This window comes from Caretta caretta, chromosome 17, assembly GCF_965140235.1.
Source record: "Caretta caretta isolate rCarCar2 chromosome 17, rCarCar1.hap1, whole genome shotgun sequence".
NCBI lineage: Eukaryota > Metazoa > Chordata > Testudines > Cheloniidae > Caretta > Caretta caretta.
In genome coordinates, this window is record NC_134222.1 from 20,002,493 (window position 1) to 20,012,746 (window position 10,254).

A 10,254-nucleotide genomic window follows, 5' to 3' on the forward strand; every position below is an offset into this window, starting at 1 on the left:
AGGCTGCTGGTGCCATGGTAACAGGGCCTCCTCTCAGCCCCGAGCTGGTCCCCAGGCTCGCTCCAGCCCCGGCTCCCACGGGCCCAGGTGCCCCCGGCGAGGCCCAGCAGCGCACTGCCTGCACCACCAGCAAGCCGACGGCCCTCGCACCTGTCCATGCCAGTCCGGGAGGGGAGCGAGGCCCGTCGCAAACCTATCCTCCGATACGCTGAATCGCCAACATTACGAGCCTCGGCGGGAGCTCGTGCAGACGGCCCGGGGGGCTCTGAGCGCGCACAAAGGATGCGACGCCGGTAGATGACAGGAGTGCGGGGAGCAGGTGGTCCCTGCCCTCCCCCTTTGGCATCACACCAGCATGCATGGCAGCATGAGCTGCTCCTCGCCCCCTCACGCCAGGCCTGCCCGGCTTCACTTCAGGTGCGAGAGTCAGAGGGGCACAGAGTTTAAGGCCAGATCTGGTTTGACCCCCCCCCGTACAGCACAGTCCACTGCACCAGCACCCCCACATGAACCCCAACAGCCAAAGGGAGACCACATATCGCAGCCCCCAGGAGACTAGACTATTACGAGCCACAGGCAGAGAACAGGACAGGCCGAGGGCAGCAGTGCCTGCGGCTCCCGCAATGGCAGGGAATTAAGTGAGACAGAACCAGATAATCCCAGCAATCCCCCCCCAGCCCTGCTACAGAGGAAGGCGAACATCCCCCCCACTCCACTACCAATCTGACTTGGGGAACCCACATGACGACCAGTTAGACCCTGAGCATGTGAGCAAGAACCAGCCAGCCCAGCCCTCCCACCCAATGCACCCTCTCCAGCCACGGCCAGCCCTGATGCTTCAGAGAAAGTTTAAAAAACCCCAAAACCAGAATACACTGGGGCAGGGGGATCCCTGCCAGGAGCTGGTTGAAACCACAAAGCATGAGGTTTAGGAACATAAGATAAACAGGAAGCGAGCCCCAGAGCTGCTGCCTCCTACCTTCACAGGCAAACCCGTTACACAATCACACTCATAAACCTGCCCAGCTCGCTCTTAAAACAAATCCAGTTATCTCCCCCACAACGCCTACAGAGCAGCTCTTCCAGAACCTCGCCCCTCTGGTGGTTAGAAACCTTCTTCTAAGTTCCAATCTTTGAATCATGCCGGGGCGCATGTCCCAGCTCCCTCCCACAGTGCAACAAGGTGCCTTTTGCCAGAGTACTGCCCAGTCCTTGCACTAGCCATTCACCCGCAGAGACCTGGGTTCCAGCAGCTACATGGGGATCGCAGGCTGGCGGCTCTCAATCCAATCCCTGTTTATGCATCTTGCCAAATCACTGTGCTTCAAAGCCTGGCTCAGCGTAACTAGGAATCTCTACTCCACAGACGCCAGGAATGGGGGGAGGGACAGGATAGAGGGGCACAGGCAGAGCTGGGGAAAGGCCAGGGATGGATTTTGTTGGGTTTAGTGGGCGGGTGCTGGGTGGTGTACGGCAGATGACCTGGATGATCCAGTGATCCCTTTTGGCTTTAAATGCTATGGAATCACAGGGGGGCTATAGGATAGACAGGCATGTGCATAGCTGTGTTTGGGGGGAGGGGCAGGACTGCAACAGCAGGGGGTGCTGACAGTCCGAACAGGGGCATTATGGCAGAGCTGGGGAGAATGGGGCAGTGCAAGGGGCCAGGTATGAACTGTGTCGACACAGCTGGGATGGAGGGGCCTGGCATAACACAGAATGTTTCCCCCAGATTCATTCGCCCACCTCTCTCTCTCTCTCCTTTTGCTGCCCGCCTGGAGCCATGGGCCATGCGTGCATCGAGTCCCCTCCTCTCCCACTGTGATTTGCCTCTCTCCCAGCCAGCTGGAGGATACACCAAGTGCCAAAGAAGGGACAGGAAATGGTAAATGATCCTGTGCAAACAAAACCCTCTTAGCCCCTTCCTGGGAAGTTTCAGTTCCTCCAGGCAAGAAAAATGGGAGGTGGCTGTTGCAGCCCCAGGGACAGATTCCGCAAAGCTCCTTTGCCTTGAGGGGCACATGCAGATTTACACCAGCTGAGGAGCTCATCCTTGCTCTCCTAACGTGGTCCCTAACTGAGAGGCAGGCTTCCTGCCTGCCAGACGCAGCCGGCGCCGGCAATCTCCCCAGCACTGCAATCAAGGACTTCACAGCGAGCGTGTGCATTGGTCAGATCTCTCCTGAGTGCTAAACACCACAAGTGGGCACTGTCCTTACTGCAGGGTCTTTCCATGGTCTCCCGGCCCACCCTCATGTCCCGAGGTGACAACTCTCTCCAGAGAACCTGGGACGTCAAACACTCTAAGCACGCCGGTTGTTACTGTCCATGGCAAAATGACTGGCCCTTGCATTCAGAGCTGTCAGTACGAACGGCTTCTTCTACCCCTCCCATAGTGAGCATTTGGAACCAGCCCTGTGAACCCACCCACATACCATCAGCCATGTGAGCGCACCACTATTCCAACTGGGCAAATGTGCACCAGGCCAGAGGAACCTCCCACCCCAAAGGCCTAGCTGAGCGTTCTCACCAGCTCAGTTTAAACCCAGGCTTCAGGTTCCAATCCACCAAGAACCTTCTTCCCGGTAATAAAACCACGGGGACAATGTCTACCTTTAAAAACGCCCCAGCGCAGACACCCCCCCACTACAGCGATGGGAGGGCTTCTCCCGCTGCTGTACTTAATCATAGAATATTAGGGTTGGAAGAGACCTCCAGAGGTCATCTAGTCCAATCCACTGCTCAAAGCAGGACCAATCCCCGACTAAATCATACCAGCCAGGGCCTTGTCAAGTCGGGCCTTCAAAACCTCTAAGGAAGGAGATTCCACCACCTCCCTAGGTAACCCATTCCAGTGCTTCACTACCTTTCTAGTGAAATAGTGTTTCCTGATATCCAACCTAGACCTCCCCCACTGCAACTTGAGACCATTGCTCCTTGTTCTGCCATCTGCCACCACCGAGAACAGCCGAGCTCCATCCCCTTTGGAACCCACCTTCAGGTAGTTGAAGGCTGCTATCAAATCCCCCCTCACGCTTCTCTTCTGCAGACTAAATCCACCTCCCCGAAAAGCAGCAGAATTCTTCTGTCGACCTAGCACTGTCCACAGCAGGAGTTAGGTCAGAACAGCTACGTCGGTCAGGCTGTGGATTTTTCACACCCCTGAGGGACACAGCTATGCCGAAGTAAGTTCCTAGTGGAAACCAGCCCTGAGCGCTGCAGAATAGCCATGGGGCAATTCCTTTGACGAATACATCGGCTCCTCAAGTACTGGACTAACGCCTCACACCTGTTCTTGGATGCACACAAGAACACGCATATGCATGTGATGAACACACACTCTTGGACATGCATGCATGTGGTGTACGCACAGACATGGACCAATAGATGCACGTGATGTACATACATGGGTGTAGTACGGATGCGACATACACAGGTGTCCCTCTCGTGCCTCCCCCAGAAGAGCGGTGTGAACATTAGCAAAGCACCAGGTAGACGCATTGTGGGGTCGAAGTGCTATATATTATTGGACCAGTGGCAGAGAGGGCCAGCAACTCCAGCTGGGAGCATGCAGCGCCTCTGGCCCTCGACTTGTTCCATGGTTTGCACTCAGGCCCCAGTACAAACAAGCCCTGGGAAACGCCTGGCTGGCCAGACATTGCAGGGGCAGCACAGTGTGACGTGGGGAAACCCACTGTACCCGGGCCTCACTTCAGAGCAATGCTGACAACCGGCAAAGGCAGCTGCTTACTGGGGATGCTAATTCCACTGAACCGGGGTGCTGGGCCCCAGGGGAGCCGTGTCAGGGCTCTGAAGGCTGCAGAGGTTGTGGGAGGGAACAGAGACCCTTTCACCTCTAGGTCAATAACTCAAATCCAGGGCAGATCAATGACCACAAGGCCTCATGGGCTGCTGGCAGTCATTCAGCAGCCTCTGTGAATGAGGCGGGGGGGGGGGGGGTCTCTGGTGGCAGAATCCGTCTCTGCTATTGGTCCCCCTTCAAGGGGTGACTAGACCCCCAAGAACAAGCTTCCATCTCGCGAGGCATGGTTGGGGAACTGCTGCCTGTCTACTTAGAGCGTCCCTCACCACCGCAGCACCATCCAGCCGTTTGCATGTTTATCCTCATGTCTGCAGGCACGACTATTAACCCCATTTCAGATGGGGGAACTGAGGCACTCAGTGACTTACTCAGGATCAGGCAGGGAGTTTGGGTCACAGCAGGAAGCAAACCCAGGTCTACCGGAGGGCCAGGCTAGCCCTTTAACCACTGGACCTTTCTTCCTCCCCCTGCATAGCATCATTGCCATTCCTGCCCATGCTGGGCCTGTTCCACAGCCACCAAGAGGTCTGCAGTCTCCGGGGCCGGCCAGCGAGCTCCCTTCTGCCATGCTTCATTCCCATGTTGTGTTAAAGGAAAAGATCTGCCCCAGGGAGCCGAACCCCTCCCGCCTGGGGGATTTCCAAGCTCGGCAGCTGGGGATCAGCCCCTCAGCGGCAGCAGGCGCTGCCAGGGAACAGGGACCCCCCCCCGTACTGCCGGGGCAGAAGAGAAATTGCTACAACAAATTCCACCTGCTGGCAAAAAGAGCTAGGACCCAGGCAGAATAACCTCACCGGGTCCCTTGAAGCCGAGCATTTCTGTCGAGGCTGATGATTGCTCTCCCTCCCTCAACTTTCTGGTTCTCCTCTGACAAGTGGCAAACTCCTCGCCATGAGCAGCTTGGGTCTGCGTCAGAACAGGCTTGGGGCTGAACCGCCCCCCCCCCCCCACAGGTGGCTCCCACCCTCTGCCGGCAATTCCCATCCCTCAGGGTTACAGAACAGAGTCGGCTATTCCTGGGCTGATGACATTCTACAACTTTATGTGTCACCTGTCAAGAGAGGGGAGGGATGGGATATGTGAGCGGGGGCACCCTGGTTCGTACCATCGGACGTCCTGTCAGGCTCTCCATGGCCCTGCCAAGCCCCGACCCCAGCACAGTTCTGCCAAGCGCAGGAACACCTGAGCCCCAAAGAAGGATGGGCTCATGGCTAGGGCACCTCAGTTCACTCTCTGTAAAATAGGGATAACATCACTACCCTACCCCCAGGATGTTGGCAGCATCGATACATTAAATGCTGTGAGCTGCTCAGATGTTGGGGCGATGGAGGCCAGATATACACCTTAGACAGATTATCCTTCCTATTAAATAGGAGAGCTCCTAACCCTGCAGCTTTTGACACACATGGTTCAGAGTCAGGTTTTTATTTGGAGGTTTGGACAGCACATAGACCAATTCAGGAAAGCATCCCCCATCAGGGCAGCCTGGCACATGCTTAAGGGCTGCCCTGAACTGGGGGCCAAGCAAGGAACTTCAGAGACCCACCCCCCAGGACAGTAACTCTATACCGCTGGAATAGTGAGCATTGGGGCAGGGTTAGACCAGAGGGCTAGGACTTAAAAGGCTCGGACTCAGAGATTCTGAAAAAAAATCAGTCTCTCGGTGTCGCAAGTTGGGCGCCCAAAAATGGAGGCTCCCTCCCATTACGGTCACCTTTGAAAATATTGCATTAATGCCCACCCTGCCTCAGTTTCCCCATCAGTACACTCTGGCCTGTAACGTTTGCACACCTACCTCGCTGAGAGGACTAGTTGAGGTCTGAGAGTAAATCAATGTATAAGTGCTATACATTCTCATTTTCATCTTAAATCCAAGACACACTTGTGCCTTGTAATAACACCCTCTTGCAGAGTTCGTGGGTTGGGGGGAGGGGGTTAGTATGGGCTTTCGGTTAGAGCAGGCGCTGGGTTCTATTCCTGACCCATTGTGGGACATGCGGCAAGTCTTATGTCAGTAACCTATCAAGCCATCAACCCCTATCTGCCGGTGGCCTCAGTTGCCTACCTAGGCACTTCTCGTCCAAGTCCCTCCATGCTGTCCCATGCCACCCTCCCCATGCATAGCAAAGGCTCTTGTCTATACTCAGAAGGCCCCTTAAAACCCACCTCTGCCATGTGCCTATGCCTCACTCCCATTTGGCCCGGGGTATGCAAGTGGTGAGCTGGGACTTCTGCTATCCTGCTAAGCTCGGTTGGATTTATGGGTCTCTCATCTTCTCAACCCACCCTCAGCCCCTTCGTCTGTTTCGTCCACTTGCCATGCCTTGGCTGACACGAAGGGTGTGAGCAATTGGGGTCATGGGACTGCCTGCTGTCATTTGTCTGAACAGCACCTACCACCAAGGGGCCCTGGGTTGGGCGTTCTAGATGCTACTGCAAATACAAATCAGCAACAGCAATAACCGACCGCGACCAGCCAGCTAACTTGTCCTAAAAGCCACTGCTGCCAAAATATCAAACCATCAACCACGGTCCCTACTTCTGCAGCGCACACACACAATCAAAACTAACTTCCCAGATGAGAGCAAATGCAGGGGTGTTTGGGCCTGAAAGGTCCCATGTCATAGCAAAAACAGGCCTGTTACTCCCCCCCTGAAAGCACATGCCCGAGGGGTGGTGGTGCTCAGGAATCAATATTTGCTCCATGGAACAGGAGGACAAGGGAAACGTGTTACTGTCCAGCTTAAAAGGGGAGCTACTCTCCCACTTCCCAGAAACCAAGAAAGAGGAAGCAGTGCCTTCCACGTAAAGGCAGCAAATTCAAAAGCAGTAAGAAGGAAAATGCTCCTTCACCCTCTGATTAACCTGTGCAACTCCCAGGGTGCTGCAGAGGCAAACAGAGCACTGGGTGCTCTCAGAAGCAGGGCGCAGGAGGTGACTGAGCTATGCTCCGTGAGCCAGGGGAGCAGACTACACAGACCACTGCTGTCTTCCCGCCTGGAAGGAAGCAGAATAAATTCACAGGGTTCAAGGGACCATTGTGATCATCTCATCCCACCTCCTGCATCAAGCAGGCCAGAAGGACGGCTCTGACTAGGGGGGTCATGGGCCTGCTCCAGTCTGGCAAGAGGCAGGACATGGGACTAGATCAACATGGTTATGGGCTGGCAAAAGGCCGGACACCAAACAAGATGGATCATTCATCTGGTCTGGTGCAGCAGGAGGCATGTTATAGAACTAGACAGTGTGTTATGGTCCAGCGGCAGCTCAGAGGGTCACTGATCATAGATTTTAACACCGGAAGGGATTACTCTGGTCATGGAGTGTCATCCGGGCAGCCCCAGCCAGAGCTTGTCAGCCACTGAGCCTGGTAACGTGCGGTGTCTCTTTCTGAAAAGCAGACTGTCTGGAACTCCGCCACTTCTCCCGTGGCACAGAGCAGGAAACGTACAAAGAGGAAATGTCCTTTTAAGGATAGGCAGATTGGTGTAAACTTTGGTTTAAAAAGCCCCACGGTCTCTCCCTCAGAGTCACAACCACCGTAAATAAGCCCCTCTCGGAAGCCACGGAGGTCGTTCCAGCTAGCCGTGCAGGGACACGGAAGAAATCTGCGAGATGCTGCTTCTTTCCATAGATTCCGAGCATGCCCAGCCACTCTCTGCCAGAGATAGGAGAGGCTGCACGGAAGTCCTGGACTTACAAGGGCACCCGGCTTTCTCGAGAATAGAGTTCTCATTTGCGCCCTCCTCAATGGAAGAGCCGGCTGGGGGGCAGTTGATCCCGTGGCTCATCTGGGAAGGAGAAGCATTTTCCCTTTGGAGAACGAGGGGCATGACTCTCCCGGCTCTGGCTGGGGATGCTCTGAGCCTATGGAAAGAAACATCTTGCATTTTTCCTCTGCCTCCTTCGCAGCTAGCTTAGCAGCTCCCCTGCCACTCTGGGGGAACTTCCTTGGGCTCCCAGCTGCAAGGCGGAGTAGAAGGGTCGTTCAAAGCAGGTGCTGGCAGTGAGATTGTGGGAGAGTGAGGGTGTGCGTACATGTCAAGGTGTGCACATATGTAAGTTGTCTGCACGTATGGGACAGATTGTGTGATTAGGAAGAGGAAGGGTGGAAACGTGCAGCCCAGAACAAGGGGAAACAGGCAGATTACAATCCCTGATACTTGGGGGTCACGAAGGGGGTTAGGGCCCTTGGCATACACAACAGTCAGGGCTCAGAAGGAGCTGGAGGACATGCACCCGTTTTCAGATGCCCCCAGTTTCAGTTGCAACAACACATCCATAAAGGGAAGGCTGGATGGCACGCAGAGGAGCCCTCTGGCCAGCTAACTGTCACTAGTTACGCATAAGCCAAAGAGCACAGCATGGGGCTTCAGGGTGGCTGGCTACGGTGTTCTGTGCAGTTCAGAGCCCTAGGATGCTGTTACTAGCCTCAGCAGTGAGTGCAAAGGCCAAGCACAGGACAGGTCTGGATCTTACTATGTCAGATGTGGTAACCTGCCAAGGAGCAAAAAACCTAGATCTCAGAACGTGTGTGTGTGTACACACACAGAGGTATATAATGTGAATGAACACACACACAGTTCTATCATCTAACACTCATTCCCCAAACAGTGGCATACAAATATCTGTATGGAATTTCTACTGTATCGTTACTGCATGACTATATGTTGCCATGGTCTGTGTGTCTCGATATATTTGCAGGATAATCTCTAACTATTCCTCACTGAAGTAAACCGTTCTGCGGTAGCTGTCTCAAAGCCCAATTCTGTAAACCCAAAACACTCAGACCACGTTATTTTAAAGAGAAACCGTTCGCTGTGCAAATTTTAAAAAAAACACACAAAAAACGAAGTCAAACTGCTACCCAAAATTTCCTAAGAAAATTTCAGGCCCCTCCCTGCTCCAGGATGAATTAATTAATGAAAGATCACACGCCAACCTGAAATTTGCTAAACTTCCTCTTAGCCACCCGCACTGCTCCAGCCCTCCCACCAGCTAAATTGGAGTGCAGAACACAAAGGCAATTAGAAGAGTCCAATTCCCTAGCTCCAAGGAGACAGAAGTGCAAGACACCACTAAGACGACAGTGGGCCCCTCTTACCTGCAACTCCCTGCCCACCACTACTTCTTGCCCATCCCTCTTGGTTTTTAGAAGAGCTACTGGCATTGCTCTAAACTCTTTCACCGGGTGAGAGAATCACATTCGAGGGTAACATGCTCCTCCGAAGCTGCTGGGGTTTAAACACCACCTAGGGTGAGTGGGGACTATTAGGACTGAACCCAGGGGTACAGCCTTGGCTTAGCAACCCTTCTCTTTCTTGGCAGGGGAATGACCTGGTCCCCTGGTCCCTAGAGCCATTCCATCCCTGCCCATGGGCAACCTTGTTTTCTTTGGTTTATCCATTCAAGGAGAAGAGCTGGATGTCCTTCTCTCCCGGCCACGCTGCGAAGGGGAACGGTAAAACTGCTGTAGTTAGAAATGGGAGAGTCTCTCTCCGGAGCGTGTGCCTCCCCTGGCTGGCATCTCAGCCTTTATCCAGCAGCGAAGGTGATCTCTGCCCCCCGGCAAACCTCGGCAGCCTCAAACCAGCCCACTGATGCAACGGAAGACCCGCAAACCCACGCGCAGGGGGAAATATTGTTCATCCGAATGCCTGGCCCCCTTTCCCCTGGACTCCTCGGAGGCAGACCAACGGCCTCCTCCCCCTGCCCCACCTACACCGACTGCTCCGTCGGAAAGGGGAAAGAAAAACACATGCCCTTACAAAGACACAGCAGATTGGATCGCTGCCAAAATACATCCTCCCTCCTCCCCCCAGCCACCACCACGGCCGTGGCTCTGCTCCAAGCAAGGCTTTTGCAGCATCCATCCCCACGCGCCCCTCTGCTCCAGCCAGCGGGCCCTGCCTGCCTTACCTCGCCGGGGAATCCTGCGTGGCTGGGCTGGTGCTCGTCTCTCGTCTCCTGCTGGCCTCCCTCCTGGAGCCCTCCGGACTCCTCTCCCTCCGTCCCACCTACCCCCCCGCAGGGCTCTCCCCTGCCTCCCCCCTCCTCTTTCCAGCACCCTGCCCCTGAATCCCTTTTGCAGCCGGTGCTCAATGCAATGCTGAAATGCTGGACAGCTCAGCACCACCGAGCAGGCCTCCCGTCCTCACGCAAGACAGTCGCCTGCTCACCACATCCTCTGCCACAGGGCCACCTGGAGCCCAGGAGGGGCTGATGCAGCAAAACAGGATTCCCCCCCCCCCCACACACACACACGCACACACAGAGATCAGGTTTCAGAGTAGCAGCCGTGTTAGTCTGTATGTGCAAAAAGAAAAGGAGGACTCGTGGCACCTTAGAGACTAACCAATTTATTTGAGCATAAGCTTTTGTGAGCTACAGCTCACTTCATCGGATGCATTCAGTGGGGAGATTTATATACA

The 10,254-nt window shown here is 54.8% G+C and overlaps 1 protein-coding gene across 2 annotated transcripts in view; it reads right to left on the minus strand.

The window, feature by feature from the left end:
* Positions 1-9,853, minus strand: part of SRRM3 (serine/arginine repetitive matrix 3) — a 171,277-nt gene extending 161,424 nt beyond the window's left edge. The window contains exon 1 of one of the 2 annotated variants that reach the window (XM_048824476.2): positions 9,743-9,853. The gene's annotated coding sequence lies outside the window, so the exon portion shown is untranslated. The remainder of the gene's footprint in view (positions 1-9,742) is intronic. The other variant, XM_048824475.2, reaches the window with a different exon arrangement.
* Between the last annotated feature and the right edge of the window lie 401 nt (positions 9,854-10,254).